Source organism: Borostomias antarcticus, assembly GCF_949987555.1.
Source record: "Borostomias antarcticus genome assembly, chromosome: 1".
In the NCBI taxonomy this organism is placed as follows: Eukaryota; Metazoa; Chordata; class Actinopteri; order Stomiiformes; family Stomiidae; genus Borostomias; species Borostomias antarcticus.
The window spans coordinates 4,513,027-4,530,865 of record NC_140234.1 but is presented as its reverse complement, the minus strand read 5'-3'; positions in this window follow the sequence as shown (position 1 = coordinate 4,530,865).

Sequence of the window (17,839 nt, the reverse complement as noted above, 5' to 3'; positions counted from 1 at the left end):
CGCTGGTGTGTCTTTAAGCTTGTTGACCGAGTGAAGTTCTTCCCACACTGGTCACAGTGGTATGGCTTCTCTCCTGTATGAACACGCTGGTGTGTCTTTAAATTTCCTGACGTAGTGAAATTATTTCCACACTGGTCACAGTGGTATGGCTTCTGTCCTTTATGAACACGCTGGTGTATCTTTAAATCTCCTGACGTAGTGAAGTTCTTTCTACACTGGACACAGTGGTATGGCTTCTCTCCTGTATGAACACGCTGATGTGTCTTTAACTCTCCTGACGTAGTGAAGTTCTTTCCACACTGGTCACAGTGGTATGGCTTCTCTCCTGTATGAACACGCTGGTGTGTCTTTAAGCTTGTTGACCGAGTGAAGTTCTTCCCACACTGGTCACAGTGGTATGGCTTCTCCCCTGTATGAACACGCTGGTGTCTCTTTAAATCACCTGACGTAGTGAAATTATTCCCACACTGGTCACAGTGGTATGGCTTCTCTCCTTTATGAACACGCTGGTGTATCTTTAACTTTCCTGAGTCAGTGAAGTTCTTCCCACACTGGACACAGTGGTATGGCTTCTCTCCTGTATGAACACGCTGGTGTATCTTTAACTCTCCTGACGTAGTGAAGTTCTTCCCACACTGGTCACAGTGGTATGGCTTCTCTCCTGTATGAACACGCTGGTGTATCTTTAACTCTCCTGACGTAGTGAAGTTCTTCCCACACTGGTCACAGTGGTATGGCTTCTCTCCTGTATGAACACGCTGATGTGTCTTTAAATATCCTGACGCAGTGAAGTTCTTTCCACACTGGTCACAGTGGTATGGCTTCTCTCCTGTATGAACACGCTGGTGTGTCTTTAAGTCTCCTGACGTAGTGAGGTTCTTTCCAGACTGGTCACAGTGGTATGGCTTCTCTCCTGTATGAACACGCTGGTGTTTCTTTAAATGTTCTGATGTAGTGAAGTTCTTCCCACACTGTTCACAGTGGTATGGTCTTGGCTTGTCTGTGTCTCTCTGTCTCTGGGCAGGAGTTGGGGTGAGGGGGGTGGTGATAGGGAGTGACTGAGAGGAGGAGGAGGAGAGAATCTCTGGTCTGATCCGTCTGCTCGAGAGACAAAAGAGAGAGACGTAGAGGTTGTCATGGCTCCTCTTGAGGTGCTTGTTGAGGTCGATCTGGGATGTGTAGGTGAATGGGCACACAGAGCAGGAGAACACCTGAGTCTGGGACAAGTCTGACATCACTCCTGGGAGAGTGAAAGAGACGAACATTAAAAAGGATTCTCACACCTGTATTACAAGTGCAAATACTGTATAGAGTGTTTATACGTATGTAACTAGTGGGGGGCGAAACAAGACGACACCACAACTTCAGATTGAGGACAGGAGAGAGAAAGATATGTAAGAGGTTCCTCTGGCTGAACTAGAGTGAAGGAGAGCGACAGAGGAGAGAAAGGAGTGAGAAAAAGAAAAGAGGAGAAAGGAGAGAAAACTAGCATGAATACATGGAAGCCCACGGCAATAGCTACCTTAGATAGCTAGAGTAAGCTAGCACTCCTAAAGATAAGTCAAGCTACCATGTACCATGGCAACTAACAGCATTCCATTTTGTTCTGAGCAAGTGTGCCTGCCTAATATTGGCAATTTGCGTGCCTCACAACAGCGATTTGCACAGGCACCATTGCAGTTCATGACATAGTGCCCTCTGTATCGTTGCATCCATGAGTGTCCTGAATTTCACGCTGTATGCCCATGTCTTGCCTGCTGGCTGGCACCATCGGAAAAAGACAGAGGAGAGGAAGGACGGTAGAGGAGAGCTACTTGGACAGCGGTTATTATTATTATGACCAGCAGACCTCTTGTTCTTTCAGCTTTAAGGAAAGAGGTGGATGAGAGAGAGATGGAGAAGACAGAGGGAAGAAGAGTTGAGGACAGATACCTCTAGCGGTGCCCTTTTCTTCCCAGACGTAGTTGAAGGAGATGCTCTTGTATCTGTACTCCTGTCCGTACCAGACCAGCAGCTCCTACCCGACAGCCAGCAGCCAACAGCAGCGAAACAGGATCCCTCCACGGTACTGAAACGCTACCAGGTTCTGCTCTTCCTCAGTACGGGCACAGTTCACATACCTGGGGGAGAGAGGGGGTGGTTTCATAAGAACAAACAGGTGAGGGAGGGAGAGACGGGAGGAAGGAAAGATGAAGGAAGAGAGGGAGGGAGAAAACCAAGTGGGTGAGATGTAGGGACTGACTGTATGGAGGGAGGAAGGGAGGGAGGGAAACTTTCAAGACTGGACAGATGGTTTATTTGGAGTGAGAGCAGCAGAATAGATTCTGGAAATATGAGAAATGAGCATGTGTTCATATTTCTTAACCTGATTGTAATGCCTAATTATTCTACAGTTTACACATGCAAAGATGGGTCCATCCCTGACACGATCTCTGAAAAGCCTGCCTATTGTTCTCCTGTTTAATTATTCATGAAGTCTTTCCCTTAACATAGCCTTTTTATTTGCATCTCATTGTTTATAGGCCTCTGGATTCATTTCTAGTTGCTTCTCTATGAACTTCCTTCTGTTAGTTCTATCACAGTCCCTTACCATCTCGGGATCCTGCTGTTTCTGTCTCTCTAGTGACATGATGTTCATATGCGCAGTTTGACTTTTTGATCAGGGGGGCAGTCAGTCCCAGCCTACTTCTATCAATATAGCCTAGGCCTATTTCTAACAATATAGCCTAGGCCTACTTCTATCAATATAGCCTAGGCCTACTTATAACAATATAGCCTAGGCCTACTTCTAACAATATAGCGTGAGCGCAGCCAAATAGATTCTGGAAATCTGAGAAATGAGCATGTGTTCATATTTCTTCACCTGATTGTAATGCCTAATTATTCAACAGTTTACACGCGCAAAGTGGAGTCCATCTATTTGTAGGCATCTGGCATGACTTGCACATAGTCCTCCGTGGGAGCAGTGAAAACAAGTGCCAGGGGAATGCTCAAGTCCAAGCCATGCCAAACATGTACAAATATTGGGATTGCGATACATTTCACAGGAGAGCATATTGAGACTGGTAAGATTACACCCTGTGCTTCCCGTCTCAGTAGAGCACATTTTCACTAACACAAATCCCTATCCATCTATCCATCCATCCATCCAAGTATGAATGGATAACTATCTGTATGTCTTCTATATTTTACTTCAATTCAAAGGGCTTTATTGGCATGGGAAACATACATTTACAATGCCAAAGCAAACATCCCAAAAGGTCACAGAAATGTTATGGTTGAATTGAATGAATAAGTAAGTGTAATATTTACAAATGTATTTAAATGGTAACTATAAAGTTTGTATGTACAGTGTGTATATGTATAGTGATCAGTGCGGTGTGCAGGGATACTGATTGAAGATTTTCAATCGTGGAACCAAGCCAACCAGCTATCTGATCAATCGTGACCACAAGTCCGTATGGTAGAAGCCATAGCGCGCCACAGACTGGAAAAAGAGGAAGAGGAGTATGCCCACATGATGTACAATATCGATGATGAAAAAAGAGTAGAGCCATGCAGAGAGCAGATGGCAGTGAATGGATGCAACATTGAGTTTGAAGTAGACACTGGGGCAAGCCTGACTATAGTGAATGAGAAAACATACAGGAAGATGGGAGGGGGGAAACTCCACCATACAAGAACAAAGCTGTATATGTACACCAGAGATAGTGTAGGGGTGCTAGGCAAGATGTACACACAAGTCAGTTACAAGGGGCAGACCAGACAGTTGCCATTGATAGTGGTAAGAGGGGAGGGGCCAAATCTCTTGGGGATAAATTGGCTAGAGGCCATTAGGCTAGACTGGAGGGCCATTTTCAGACTACATACAGGTCAGCAGCAGAAGTTGAGTGAGCTACTCCCACAACACGGAGAGGTGTTCAAGGTGAGCTGGGCAGTTTAGTGGGAGCTATAGCAAAGATCTCTGTTGACCCCGAGGCCAAGCCAAGGTATTTCAAAGCCAGGCCTCTGCCATACGCCCTCAAGGACAAAGTTGAGACAGAGTTGGTTAGATTAGAGAAGGAAGGCATCATAGAGCCTGTGAGTTTCCGAGTGGGCCGCTCCCATAGTTCCTATACTTAAACCAGACTAAACTAGAATATGTGGGGACTATAAAGTTACCATGAATCCAGTGTCTAAGATAGATAACTACCCAATTCCAAAAACTGAGGACTTGTTGGCAGTACTGGGGGGAGGACAGAAATTCACCAAACTAGACATGTCTCAGGCATACACTGTAAAAAGTGGGATTAGCATTAATTAATATTTAATAAATAACTACTAGTAATATTTATGTAATAAAAAAGACTATGTATTGTTTGACATGGAATTGAGCTGAATTCAAGAAATGTAAATAATTTACTAATTGCATTTTACTAAATTTTGGTTGAATAAAATTTGCTTCGATACATTTATTAGAATTACATGAATTTTACCAGAAATGGGGAAGATGCAGAAATTTGATAGATTTTACTCATTAGAAAGTCTTTGGCTTTCACGATATTTGCGAATCTTTCACGAATCTTCAGTGCCATGCATTTTGGGCGCCTCGTGCAGTGGACCGTTGGACATGCTTGGACATGCATGCAGTCATTTGTTGAGCAGGTGAGTTCAGTGGTAAGAAGCCAGCAATGAAACTAATAATTAATAACGTTAGTTAATATGAAAGTTCAACAGTCTTATTCATATAACATGCTTTTAGAAGTAGCTAAAATATACTACCGGTATTCAGTGTTAGGATTAAAAGATGGGTGGTCATTATCTCTTAACTAGTCACTTTTCTCATTTAAGAACGTCCATCGTCGTCGTGTGCAGTGTGCCGTGTGCACCAAGCTAGGTTGGTTGAGAGCTATTCCTTCCCAGGACGCAGGAGCCAGCCCGAATAGGTAACGTTAGCCAATATGAAATTGTCGTTATAGCAGTAGCTAAGACATTTATTTAACCAAGTTAACTGCTTTTACCATTAACGTCAAGTCAAGGCGAATTATTTGCGCAAGCTTGAGTGGCCTAGCTAGGCTAGCTAACTTGACTAGCGAGCTAGCTAGCTAGCCTGAATTCCGATTTGTTGAGCTAGCAACCCATCCGCTAGCTAACGTTAGCACTAATCTTCGCTAGCTAAGACAAAATGGTTTTTTTTCTCCAGTAATGTAGCTAAATATTTGGCTATGTTACTGGCTAGCACGTTAACTGCATCTTATCTTGACGTTGTGCAGTAGTTAGCTAGGTTACTAGCTAGCTAGCTAGCCTGCAGGCGGGCAAGTTAGTCAGTGATATTCATTGTGGAACTGGCCTAACGTTAGCTAACGTTAGTTGGTATCTTAGCTACAGTAACCGTGCACTCACACAGGGAGCGACTTGGGAGACACAGGTCGCTGAGACCGCGTGCATTGAGTCGCCAGCTCCCCGGCAGGCAAACGCGGCAGCCGCCGGGGGAGTGGATCATGGGGCGGATACTCGTGTTAGGTCCGGCTGAATTCCTGTCCCGGCCGCCATTGCTGGGATTTTAAAACGTGTTTTAAACCACTTTGAGGCTCATATTATTACGTTTTAATAATTTTTCACGCCTGAAACTGCCACCATAGAATCCCAATATGTGGAAGCTTTCTCCAAATTACGCCTGTATCCACGAGTTTAGATTGACGATTGAGATAGGCATTTTCTATGGCGTTTCCATGACAACGATAATTTGAGAAGGTAGAAAATGATCTGATAGCCTACCCTACTAGCCTACTCTGATTCACCTAGCTCAAACTGGCGTTGGTATTTATCTTATTAACAAAACTGCAGGCCTTCCTACTATTTCTGCTACTCTTTTTCATGAGTATTTTTTTCTTGTCTCGGTAACGTTACCGGTAATCCGACAGCCTGATCTGCTATTGGTTGCCGCTTCGGCGATGTCGCTGCTTATTTGCATAGAGTTGACTTCTGCTCAACTTCTAATCTGCGCTCGTTCACTGGCATCGCGCCGCTCGCTGCCGCCGAAGCCTCCGACGCCCTATATCGCCAGCTTCCATTGAGAATGAATGACAGCTGGCCGCGCTCTGTCATTCATTCTCAATGGAAGCTGGCGATATAGGGCGTCGGAGGCTTCGGCGGCAGCGAGCGGCGCGATGCCAGTGAACGAGCGCAGATTAGAAGTTGAGCAGAAGTCAACTCTATGCAAATAAGCAGCGACATCGCCGAAGCGGCAACCAATAGCAGATCAGGCTGTCGGATTACCGGTAACGTTACCGAGACAAGAAAAAAATACTCATGAAAAAGAGTAGCAGAAATAGTAGGAAGGCCTGCCGTGTTGTTAATAAGCTATACCAACGCCAGTTTGAGCTAGGTGAATCAGAGTAGGGGAGACTATCATATCATTTTCTACCTTCTCCAATTTTCATTGTCATGGAAACACCATAGAAAATGCCTATCTAAATCGTCAATCTAAACTCGTAGATACAGGTGTAATTTGGAGAAAGCTTCCACAGATTGGGATTCTATGGTGGCAATTTCAGGCATGAAAAATTATTAAAACGTAATAATATGAACATCAAAGTGGTTTAAAACATGTTCTAAAATCCCAGCAATGGCGGCTGGTACAGGAATTCAGCAGGACTGAATACGAGTATCCGCCCCCCCGGCGGCTGCCGTGTTTGTCTGCCGGGGAGCTGGCGACGCGATGCACGCGGTCTCAGCGACCTGAGTCGCCCAAGTCGTTCCCTGTGTGAGTGCACGGTAACACGGCTGACATTCGGTTTCTGAAGCCCACTAACCGATTAACGTTATAGTAGTGAATATTGTTTTAGGCAAATACTATGCTTAGCTAGTAGGCAAGATAATTTTCGAATTTACAGGTCAATAGTATAAAATTATGCAACGTGTTTGTATCATTTTTTTTTATTTCACTCAGGTGGTAACGTTAATCTGTGAGCTGAACAGTGTAATGTGAGCTGAACTGTTTCAAAGGGGAGAGAGAATCTTTCATCAGCGAAGACATACTGACAGGTATGTGTCACAGATCGTACTGATGCCACATTTCACATACACTAACGTTACATTACTGGACATGTTGTTTAAAAGAAATACAGTCCCCTCTCCGGTGTGTAACGTTAGTGTTCTAATGCGTTGGCTGTAGGGGTCTGGTGGTGTAGTGGTCTAATGCGTTGGCTGTAGGGGTCTGGTGGTGTAGTGGTCTAATGCGTTGGCTGTAGGGGTCTGGTGGTGTAGTGGTCTAATGCGTTGGCTGTAGGGGTCTGGTGGTGTAGTGGTCTAATGCATTGGCTGTAGGGGTCTGGTGGCACAGTGGTCTAACATGTTGCCTTGCCAATTTGATGCTTACCGGGGCCGGGGTTCAAACCCCGGTCTTGCCAGATAGGAGAATATGGCCGAATCCCATAGGGAGGAAGCAAATTGAGTTTTCTCCGTGGTTAGTAGGGGGATATGGCTGGTAAGCATATATCCAAAACCCGGTTCAAATTTCACAATAGTATACCTGGTTACATAGTAGGTGACAACACTGGCTAACTGTGTACCAGAGAGAAGTGGTGATATTAAAATCAATAATGCCCAATTTCTTACGGCATGGAAATTATTACTACCATTGGATGTATAGGCTTCTAGTTATACATCTAATTAATATAAATTCAACTTGTTTCCTTTATCTTAGGGTTGACCTATGAGATGGTTAACAATAACACTTAGATATAGCAGACTTTGGCTAGCTAGCAAGACATTTTACGTATTGGTTAAGAGAATTAAAGTTATGAAGAGTTGGGCCTACTCACCGGAGTTTGGTGAGGGTGTTGAAGGTGTCGCCTGCTCGTGTTCTGCTGGGTTCTCATCAAGACCGACGTCCACTCCTGTTGCAACGGTATTGGCCATCGTACGGCTCCCTAACAGCTCACTTAATTCGTCGTAGAAAGGGCAAGAAGCAGGATCACTTCCACTGGTGTTGTTGTGGCTCTTTGTTTTGTAATATGCCTGCTTCAATCCTTTCCACCTGCATCTAATTTGCTCTATGGTCCGAATGAAGCCTGCGTCCTTCATGGTTTCGGCCACCAATTTGAACAGCTCTCCGTTACGATGTTTTCGCCCATCTATATATTTCAGAATATTAAGATCTTTTAGTTGACAGACTAGAAATCGTGTCTCCTCTTCTGACCAAAAATGCTGGGATTTTGTTGCTCGGACAGCCATGACGAAACCAAAGAGGGTTAGCTGAGGTGTTTCCCCGGTCTTTCCGTGTAACGTTAGCTAAAGGTTCACCAGCGCCGCGCGCGCTGTAAAATCAAAACAAATGCACCGTCCTCCTGACATGCGCAGTTTCCAAAACCTGCAAGAAAGCTGATTAAGGTGTTCACATGCTTCAAAGAATCGAAAGATTGGGTAAAAATCCAGGGGTCTTTATCGGGTTTTGAAAACGCCGATTAAGACTTTACCCCGATTTTGGAAATCAGATAAAGGCGTTCACAAGACCATTTCAATAATCACATTATTACCATTATCGGGTTATGATCGGCGTATTAGTGTGCATGTGAACGCACTCTATGATCAAACAAAAATCTAAACAGGAATTGGATATGGAGTTTGGATTACTGGAAAGGAACTTTACGTTTGAAAGATCCGTGGTGAACCGAGTAATACGGCAGCAAGTTAGATTATTGATTTGCCGAATCATCATGTTTGTAGCTATAATTATCGAATCACATGAAACCCATCCATGGACCCCATACAAGACCTCGATACAGGCACATATAGCTGGATTATATAGGCCATGACGCACGGGGCCTTGGATATGCCGGGACTTGGCACAGATGTTCTAATATGTGCTTGGCTATCCCGCAACATCCATTAGAACACGCAGCTTCTATATGCCTACAGAATGTTTTGAGAAAGTATGTGAAATGCATGATATCCCGGAAAATACACAAATTGGCTGCTGTAAAGAATCCTGATGAGATGAGGAGGGAGGGAGTGAGGGAGGGAGAGAAGTATAGAGGGAGGAGAAGGATGGAGAAGAGGAGGGGGGGGGGGTGAAGGGGGAAAAGAGCTAATTAATTAACAAATATCACAAATGTCCATGCAGTATAAATAATGATCCATGCATTTAATTTTCTTGTGTTTATTTTACTGTTTAGGTAAATAACAACCACTTAAGATGTAAAAGTAGGGGAGAGAAAACCACTAACAGATCACTTAAACAACAACAGTCAAACACTTCCATCTCAATAGTGAGTAACATAAATGTCACCAAACATTTGAACAAGTAACTACCCTACTAACACACGCAGGTTGCGCAAACGTTCGACATACGGCCGCTATAGGTGACGATTCGTGTGCGCCGCGTGCGGAAATTACGCGGCCATTTACGGAAACGCGAGATCTGCCGTTTAGTAGCCGCTACGTAAGAACGACACGTCATTCCGAAGTTGCGGCCGCGTGCAAAGAACGCACGTGATCACGTGGGCAGGAACCTCCGTTATAAACTCACTTGGCTGACACTAGATTAACAGGTATTTATATGACTTGGTCTGCACGTCTTTTTCGCACGGTGCAAATACGGTGCGGCCGCGTGCAAAAAACGTGGGCAGGAACTTCCGTAATAAACTCACTTGGCTGACACTAGATTTACAGGTATTTATATGACTTGGTCTGCACGTCTTTTTCGCACGGTGCAAATATGGTCACTTACTTACTAAACCCTGACCACTGGCTATATTTAGCATTTGCAGTACCACTGGCTATATTTAGCATTTACCAGTACAAAAACGAATTAATGCTATATGGGGATATAGCAGCAAGCATTATGATACAAACCAATATAAGACTGAACAGTTTAGAACATTTTATTACACAAAGTACATTACAAATTAAAAGTATACATATTTACAAGGATGAGGTTTACGGTCTGTCACATTACGCATAGCCAGAAAAGCAAAAAAAAGCATGTACAAGCTCTGGCTAGCAACCCATTATCTGACAATTGCAAAAGTTCTAAAAACAAAAATGAAACAGTGCGCATTCTGTGGCAGGCAGACCGGGAACAGACCGTTGTATCCCACAAAAAAAAGGTTAAAATTTACAAAAACTATTTACAAAAAAGGCATCCATCCTGGCAGGCTGGAAAGGCAGGTTTAGGGAGACGGGCTGGGGGTCACCCACATCTGAATCGAGGGTCTGGGCAGAAGAGGTCATCCTCATCTGAATACTCCACTGTGGTCAGGGCTGGAGCTGCGGTCAGGGGCTGGGCTGGGGAGGTCAGCTGGGCTGGAGCAGATGCCTAAGGACATAATGAAATGGCTGTAAAAGCAAGTCGCATACGTTCATTGGAAGCGTGCCATGTCACTGGATACGAGAAAATTAACTGCCTGACATCACATACCTTTTTGCATCGAGCAGGGGCATGTTTCAGCATCTCCTGCAGCTGGGCAGACACCTCCGTCACAGTGGTGCTTGGCTTACAGGCCATAACTGCACCTTTTAACCAAAAAGGGAATGGTTTCAATGCACATGGCATGAAGCAAGGACAATGTATTATTTTGCGAAAATATGAACAATCCCTTACGTAATATGACATTGTAGAGGGTCATATTCTTCAGAGGCTTCTTCCCCCTCTTCCCATGGACGCTGTAGACACACCACACTGTGTATGGCAATGGCTGACAGCACCCGCCGGACCACATCTGGCAGATCTTTGCCGCCAATGGAACTCAGATATCGTGTCTGCAAAACATAAAGACAATCATTTACTTTTACATTTCCTTAACACTTCTCTGCAAAAATAAGGAACAAAGTTCTGCCTTGAAGTTACTCACCATCTTCCTTTGATGATCCTTGTCCTTCAGCTGCTCCTCCAAGACCAGCAGCTCCTCCTCCGTTTTAGCAGGGTGCAGGTCATCCAGTACTGCTCCCCGATAGCTGTCTGCAGACTCGCCGGACAGTCTCTGCTCCAGTCTCTGCTCCAGCCTCATCATTGTCTGTGCCATCTCCCTCAGACTCTGCATGACGCTGGAGAACTGCTGACACATCATCCTCTGGAAGTCTGGATATTAAACACAGATGTGGCTATAAGTAATTGTACGGTCCCATAATGGATATTCAGCTCAAAGTATATCCCTACATGCAGCATGAAGTAGTTCACAAAATTCAGCATACCAGCATCTGCAGAGCTTGATGGCAACCCTGCTGGAGCTGTTGGTCTCACAGGCGATGGCATCAGAGAACTACCTGAAAACCAGAGGATAAAGGGATGAGCAGGAAACAGAGTCGTGTGAGCAGGTGCTAAACACTGATGCATGCTGCCTGGGCACTGGAACATATAGTAGAGGTAAATTAGCTCAGATTAGTCAACTCAAGTAGTACTCTTTTGGGACTGTTGAATGCACTTTATTATATTACCTTCGTCACTGGAGTCATAGCGTGTGTTGCGCTGTCTCTTCCTTGTGTCTTGGGAGTTAATCCATTGATGACTGCTGCTCAAACACCTTCGCCAAGGCACTGGCTACTTCATAATGCTCTGTGTGTTCCTCAGCAGAGACAGAGGTTGTCATGGCTCCTCTTGATGTGCTTGTGGAGGTAGATCTGGGAGGTATAGGAGAATGGGCACTCAGAGCAGGAGAACACCCAAGTCTTGCACAGCAATGAGAGAGACCATTAAAAAGGATTATCTCACCTGTAGTACAAGTTCAAATATAGAGTGATTATACGTCATTGTAAATGAGAGCTTACTCTCAATTGATTCACGAGGTTAAATAAAGATTGAATGAATATGTAGCTAGTGGGGGGTTACAACCACACAACTGTGGAGAGAGAATGAGACACTTGGTTCCCTCCTCTACTGGTGTTCATGGCCATGGCCACACACCTGGAATACTCCAACCCTGATTTAAAGGCATAAAAGTGGGGAACACATTCTTGAGACGGTTCCTAAAACTGGAGGGAAAAAAAACGGGAAAATGATCTTACCTCTCCTCATCACTCACTTCTGCATGGGGCTGAGCTCTACCCTGTCAGCAGTGGCAATACATGGGATAGCGGCTCAGCACACAGGAGAACTGCACAGAGAGGAAGGAGGAGAGAGAAAACCAACAACAAAAAAGGCAAGAAGGGTTAATAACTGAGCGAATCTTGCAAGTTTGCACTACAGGGAAGCAATTGCTCAATTTCCCTGATATTGTGGCGTCACTGGCGTCAGTGATGCGTCTTATGAATCTCACATGTCTACCGCTAACATTAACTCAATATCAATATCCCCATTTGTTTATCCCGTCTATGGAAACGTATGTGCATTTGTACTTACGTGTGCCTGCCTATATTGATGATCAGGTGTTTCTCCACCTAAGGGCTGGCCAGACAGAACCATCAGAGACCATTGGGCTGAGCTGAGGAGAGAGCGACATGTTAGAGTGTATGTGTGCATATGTATATGGTGCTCTTCTGTTAATACTCATGAGGGCATTCAACTGAACAAGACTCACAGAGCCTGTGGTGCTGTCCCAGGACTGCCCCTGGCCACGCCTGTCCCCGTCTTAGCGCCTCTTCCTGCCCCGCTCACCTGCTTCTTGCTCAGTTCAAACAAGAACTGGGAGGTTGGCAACTGAGAGCATGGGAGGGGAGAGAGGGAGAGAGAGAGAGAGTGGGTGGGTGACCCTCTCGTTGGCTGACATGAACACTCCACAGGACCACGTGCCAAAAGCCAAGATGGCTGCTATAACAAATCCTGCTAGCTAGCCTAGCTCCGTTGTTGGGGCTTCTAGTATGCTGTTAACGTTAAAATCGGAAAAATGAATGCCTAAAAACAAACACATACTAACGGTGTCGTGGGTTAATGCGAAATCAATGAGTAAGCTAATTATCGCATTTTATTCCAAGCGATGAAACAGTACGAACGTGCAGGAGCTCGCGCGAGCCTGTTATTAGGAAACAATGGCCCACAACAACACTTCATAAAAGTTATAGTGTACACAACTGAAATATTCTCACGTTGCCAAGCCAACATTATAATTTAAGCTACAATTACACAAAAGCGAACGTTTTAACAATAATTGCGAGAGTAATTTTACGTAGGCTACTTAGCTAGCCATGTACAGAAAAAGGCTAATCACGTTAGCTGGCTAGCTAGTTAGCTAACATTGGAAAAAGATAGCATCTCCATATAGATAATCATTACAATAGGGTAGCTTGCACATAACGTTGGTGTTTTATCTGGGACGATACCAAAATACATTGAAATTGAGATACTTACATGATCTGTGTTGTCGCGGGGAGACAGCATGTTGGTCTTTCTTCTGTTTCAAACGGCGGAAGTTTACCGTTCTCGTTCTTCTTCTTCTTCGCTGGGTTTAGTGGCGGATCGCAAACAACTTTAATGTGCATACCGCCACCTACTGGCACAGAGTGTGTAACTTGTTTGTCTAGTTCTTCAATTGTAAAGTAGCCCAATGCCTTGCATTCTACGTTCAATGCTCAGCGTTCATTGCTCACATTTAGGTTGCAAAATTAGGACTTTATTCATAGGCATATTTTTTATCATTCTTTTTATTAGGCCTAGACTGCAAATCTTTAGTGTTAATATTAACTGTAAATGAGAAATTACACACAAAACAGACATGCAGGATTTCTCCTCATTATTACAATTCTGTAACTGTATGACTTCAAAATTTATTTTAAAACCTAAGTAATTTACAAATGTTCTGACCCACTGTGACACATTTCCAATAAAGTCAGATTGGGACTGTGATCTAACCACATTGTCACGTTATTTCATTACATCGTAGTTACGGATTTAAGCAGCAGTGGCAGCTACGTTCCCTTACAGTGTACTTGAGGACGGCTATTTTGGTTATTTTGCGACTGAAAAGGCAAGTGTCAGCTAGGTGTCAGCTAGGTCCGCTGCTGGTGACGTCGCAAAATTACCACAATTACACCAATGTGTCCCGTCAGTTTTACGTACTGTGTTAGTAGGGTATTTCCTCAGCAGCATGTCGGGAGTTTGGCAGTGATTCTATAGTCCAGTAGAGTCATCATGTTTATATCATATTTATTTTTTCATACACTGGGCGTTTGGTGTTGCCAAGCAATAGGCTCTTTGCTTTGCACAAGTTCCACTACTTCCTGAAATTCTACAGGCATCCTTATTTCCTGTCCTATACCATTGTGCCGCACACCTGATTAATCACTTCCATCCAATAGTAGAGGACAGGAAATAAATATGCCTGTAGAATTTCAGGAAGTAGTAGAGCTTGTGCAAAGAGCCTATTGTCAGACAGTACTTCAGGAACAGTGTGAATCACACAAGTCAACTGCTGGCACGTTGCATGTCTGTGACTGATAAATCGTCAATGACGTGTAAATGGTTGAAATTCATGTTGAAATGAAGCCCCCTCTTTTCCATTGCAACTATAGCAGAGGCCGTTATTCACATAACAGTTGACCGTGTTTGCTTTCTTCACTGACAGAGAGAGAGAGGGGGAAAGAGAGGGAGAAGATGAAAAGATTTCATCAAACAAAGCTCAGCTTTGGAAAGCGAACTGTTGAGGACAAGATCAAAAAGAAAGAGGTGATGATGGTGGTACACTGCCTACTCTTTACTTAACATTATGGGAAAAGCACATTGACGGGATAAATTGTATGTCTGTATATAGATAAACCAATAGACAGGTATGTAGGTGTGTATAAATATACACAGTATGCATGATTATGTTCGGTTAAAAATATATAATTTGTTGACAGGAAACCAAGAGGTACAAGAGAGTGGAAGAGAGGGGACAGGAGGAGAGGACATAGAGATGAGAGGTGAGATACCTGATGTTAGCCAAAGAGACACTACATTAAGTTAGATCCTGGCAAGTTTAAAAAATAATGTGGATGGATGGATGGATGGATGGGTGGGTGGGTGGGTGGATGGGTGGGTGGGTGTGTGTTTATAGCTTATGTTTATGTTTTGTTAATTTGTGGACAAGAGATGAAAATGGACACCCCAGTGGAGGAGAGGTGACAGGAGGAGACCAACATGGACAAAAGACAGGAGCAGAGGTGACAGGAGGAAACCAACATGGACATCAGAGTGGAGGAGGCCAGGCTGGGAGAGAGGTGACAGGAGGAGCTAGTCTCATGTTTCTAATAGATGGTGTGTTCTCATCAACATTCACTTAAGTTGTGTCCTCTCTGGATGACCTCCACTGCTCTCAGTTAAAGATGATATTAATCCAATATGATGTGTGTTGTTCTTTATAGATCTAGCCTCTTAATTCTGCTCTCAAAGTGCACCAGATTGAAGCACCACAACTAAATTACCTCGGTATTACAAAAATCCTGCGTACGGCCCTGGTCCTGAATGTTTCAGAGGGCAGATGATAACCTCCTTCTAAGCAAGGAGCAGGTGTTCATAATTCTGTCTGCATCACTATACTGAGGGGACATTTTGGTTGTACCGTCTGATCACAACACTAACTGTTCTAATTTTTAACCTATCTGTCTACATATCTATCTGTCTGTCTGTCTCTCTCTATCTTTCATTGTCTGCCCCTGTTTTATTATTGTATCCGAGGCTTCACGTTTGGTGATGGGACCTCAGTGGGTGAGAACAGACATGCTGAAAAGACATAAAGATCTAGGCATGGGCAGCATCTTTCCATCCATTTAAAAATAAATATGTATTATTTTATGCCAACCTACATTCAGTCTAGCCCTAACCCTAACCTCTTAGAGTGCATGACGTGTCGGCCAGTTGTGTCATGTGTGTGTGTCTCCATTCTCAGCGTCAGTACATCCAGTTTGATAGTTCACCTGGGCAAGCAGACTAAGCAGAGCCTCGACCCAAACAAGGTGTCCTGAATGGTCTCCCAGGTCCGCCTTGTACAACTGAACTGTCAGCCCAGTGTTTCAGTGTGGTCTACAAGCTATTCAATAAAACCAGGAGAAAATGATCTATATCTTGTCTTTACACTTACAGCACACATGCTGCACAAATGATAACCTTAATTGTATGACACTTGTTTTGTAAAATGCACAAGGGTATCTCTAACTTGGCTAGACTGTGGATGTGGTGACTAGTCCAGGTCAGTCAGCATGGTATAAGCTGCATACAGGTGAGCGGAAGCTGAAACGCTTGTTCCTTGGCTAGGACCAAGGCAGCTTGCGAGCAGGGTCAGGCCTGTGCCGGGAGGTCAGTACATTAGAACCCCCTTAGGCGGGCTGTATGTATCCTAGGTTCTCAAACTTATATTTGTGGTATAGAAAGGTAGAACTTGCTTGGTTGATTATGTAAGTGTGTGTGTGTGTGTGTGGGATGCTGTTGATTTTCCTCCACACATCTCTCAGCCATATGTTTCCCCTATGTGGATCTGAAAATGGTGATAGGGATTAAATTAGGTTGCTAAGAGAACTGCTAGTCACCAGAAGCATTCAAGAACATAACCCGTGCTGGAATACTAGTGTATGAACAAATCAATACAAGTAGAGCACATCTACTGATAGGCTGGCTGAATGACTAGAAGACTGACTTGGGACCTCCACTGAGGACATCCCAGTCCTGGCTATGGATCAGTAGTGATGTTCCCCTGCCCCTGTAGTCCAGGCACAGCGGAGCTGTGGATATCGTAGTATTTAGTACACACACACGTACACACAGACACACATCAGTCCACATCCGGCTTAGGCCTGGACCTGATGCTCTTAGCCTTTCTTGCTCGGAAAATTTAATTTAATATTATTTATTGTTCTTTAAATGTTCTTAGCCATTAGACAAATATGCTGCTGCGCGATTTGTTGACGGGGGGGGGGGGGGGGGGGGGGTGCTGCTGCTGCGCGATTTGTTGACGGGGGAGGGGGGGGGGTGGGTGCTGCTGCGCGATTTGTTGACGGGGGGGGGGGGGGGAGGTGCTGCTGCGCGATTTGTTAACGGGGGGGGGGGGGGGGGGTGCTGCTGCGCGATTTGTTAACGGGGGAGGCGCCCGGCGCTGGGCGGAGGCGCCGCACCGCATTGCGAAGCGTAATAGAGACAGTAGGGATTACGGAATGAAATTATTTTAATAAAAATAAAAAATAATTTTTTTTTTTTTTTTTTTTGGTGCTCCTTGGCCAGGCGCCCCTTGGCCATTTGGCGCCCTAGGCGACCGCCTATTTCGCCTATGCCTCGGGCCGGCCCTGGCTCTATGTGCTACTAACCCTGCTCTGCGTTCCCTCTGCCTTCCCTCTCCCTAGTGCCTCTCTCTCTCCCTCCTATCTTCTAACCAGGTCCAGTGGATGCCCCACTGTCACCAGCAGACCTCCCGAAGTCCGATAGATACCCCTGTGTCTGCTGTGGATGATGTAGCATGTCCGTAGAATATTCTCTCTCCTATGATGCTTTTAGCCTCTCTCACTCTGAAATGTAATTTAATGTAATGTATTGCTTTATAAATGTTCTTAGCCGGTAGACAAACATACTCCTGGAGCTTGCTCGATCGCCTTGTTGAGAGGGGTCAGGGAAGAATTTTTACAGCTCACTTATCTGGCCCCCCGGGTGATTACTGTTTTTTTGCTTCCCTCTGGAATATGTAGGGGTGGGTCGTATGCCCACCTCCCTTGTTCTCTGTAAAGCGCATTGTGTTGCCTCTGGGTATGAAATGCGCTATACAAATAAAGCTTTGATTGATTGATTGATTGATTTTATGACATAACCTTGAACAAATTGCAACATAAATTATTTCAACTGTTTTAGTGTCATACATATGTTCTTTATAACATATCAGTTAGTCCCCCAAAATCCCAGTGGTGGAAAGTAATGAAAAATGCAGATGGAAAGTATGTGACAAATATACCAATTTCCAATTTTCGC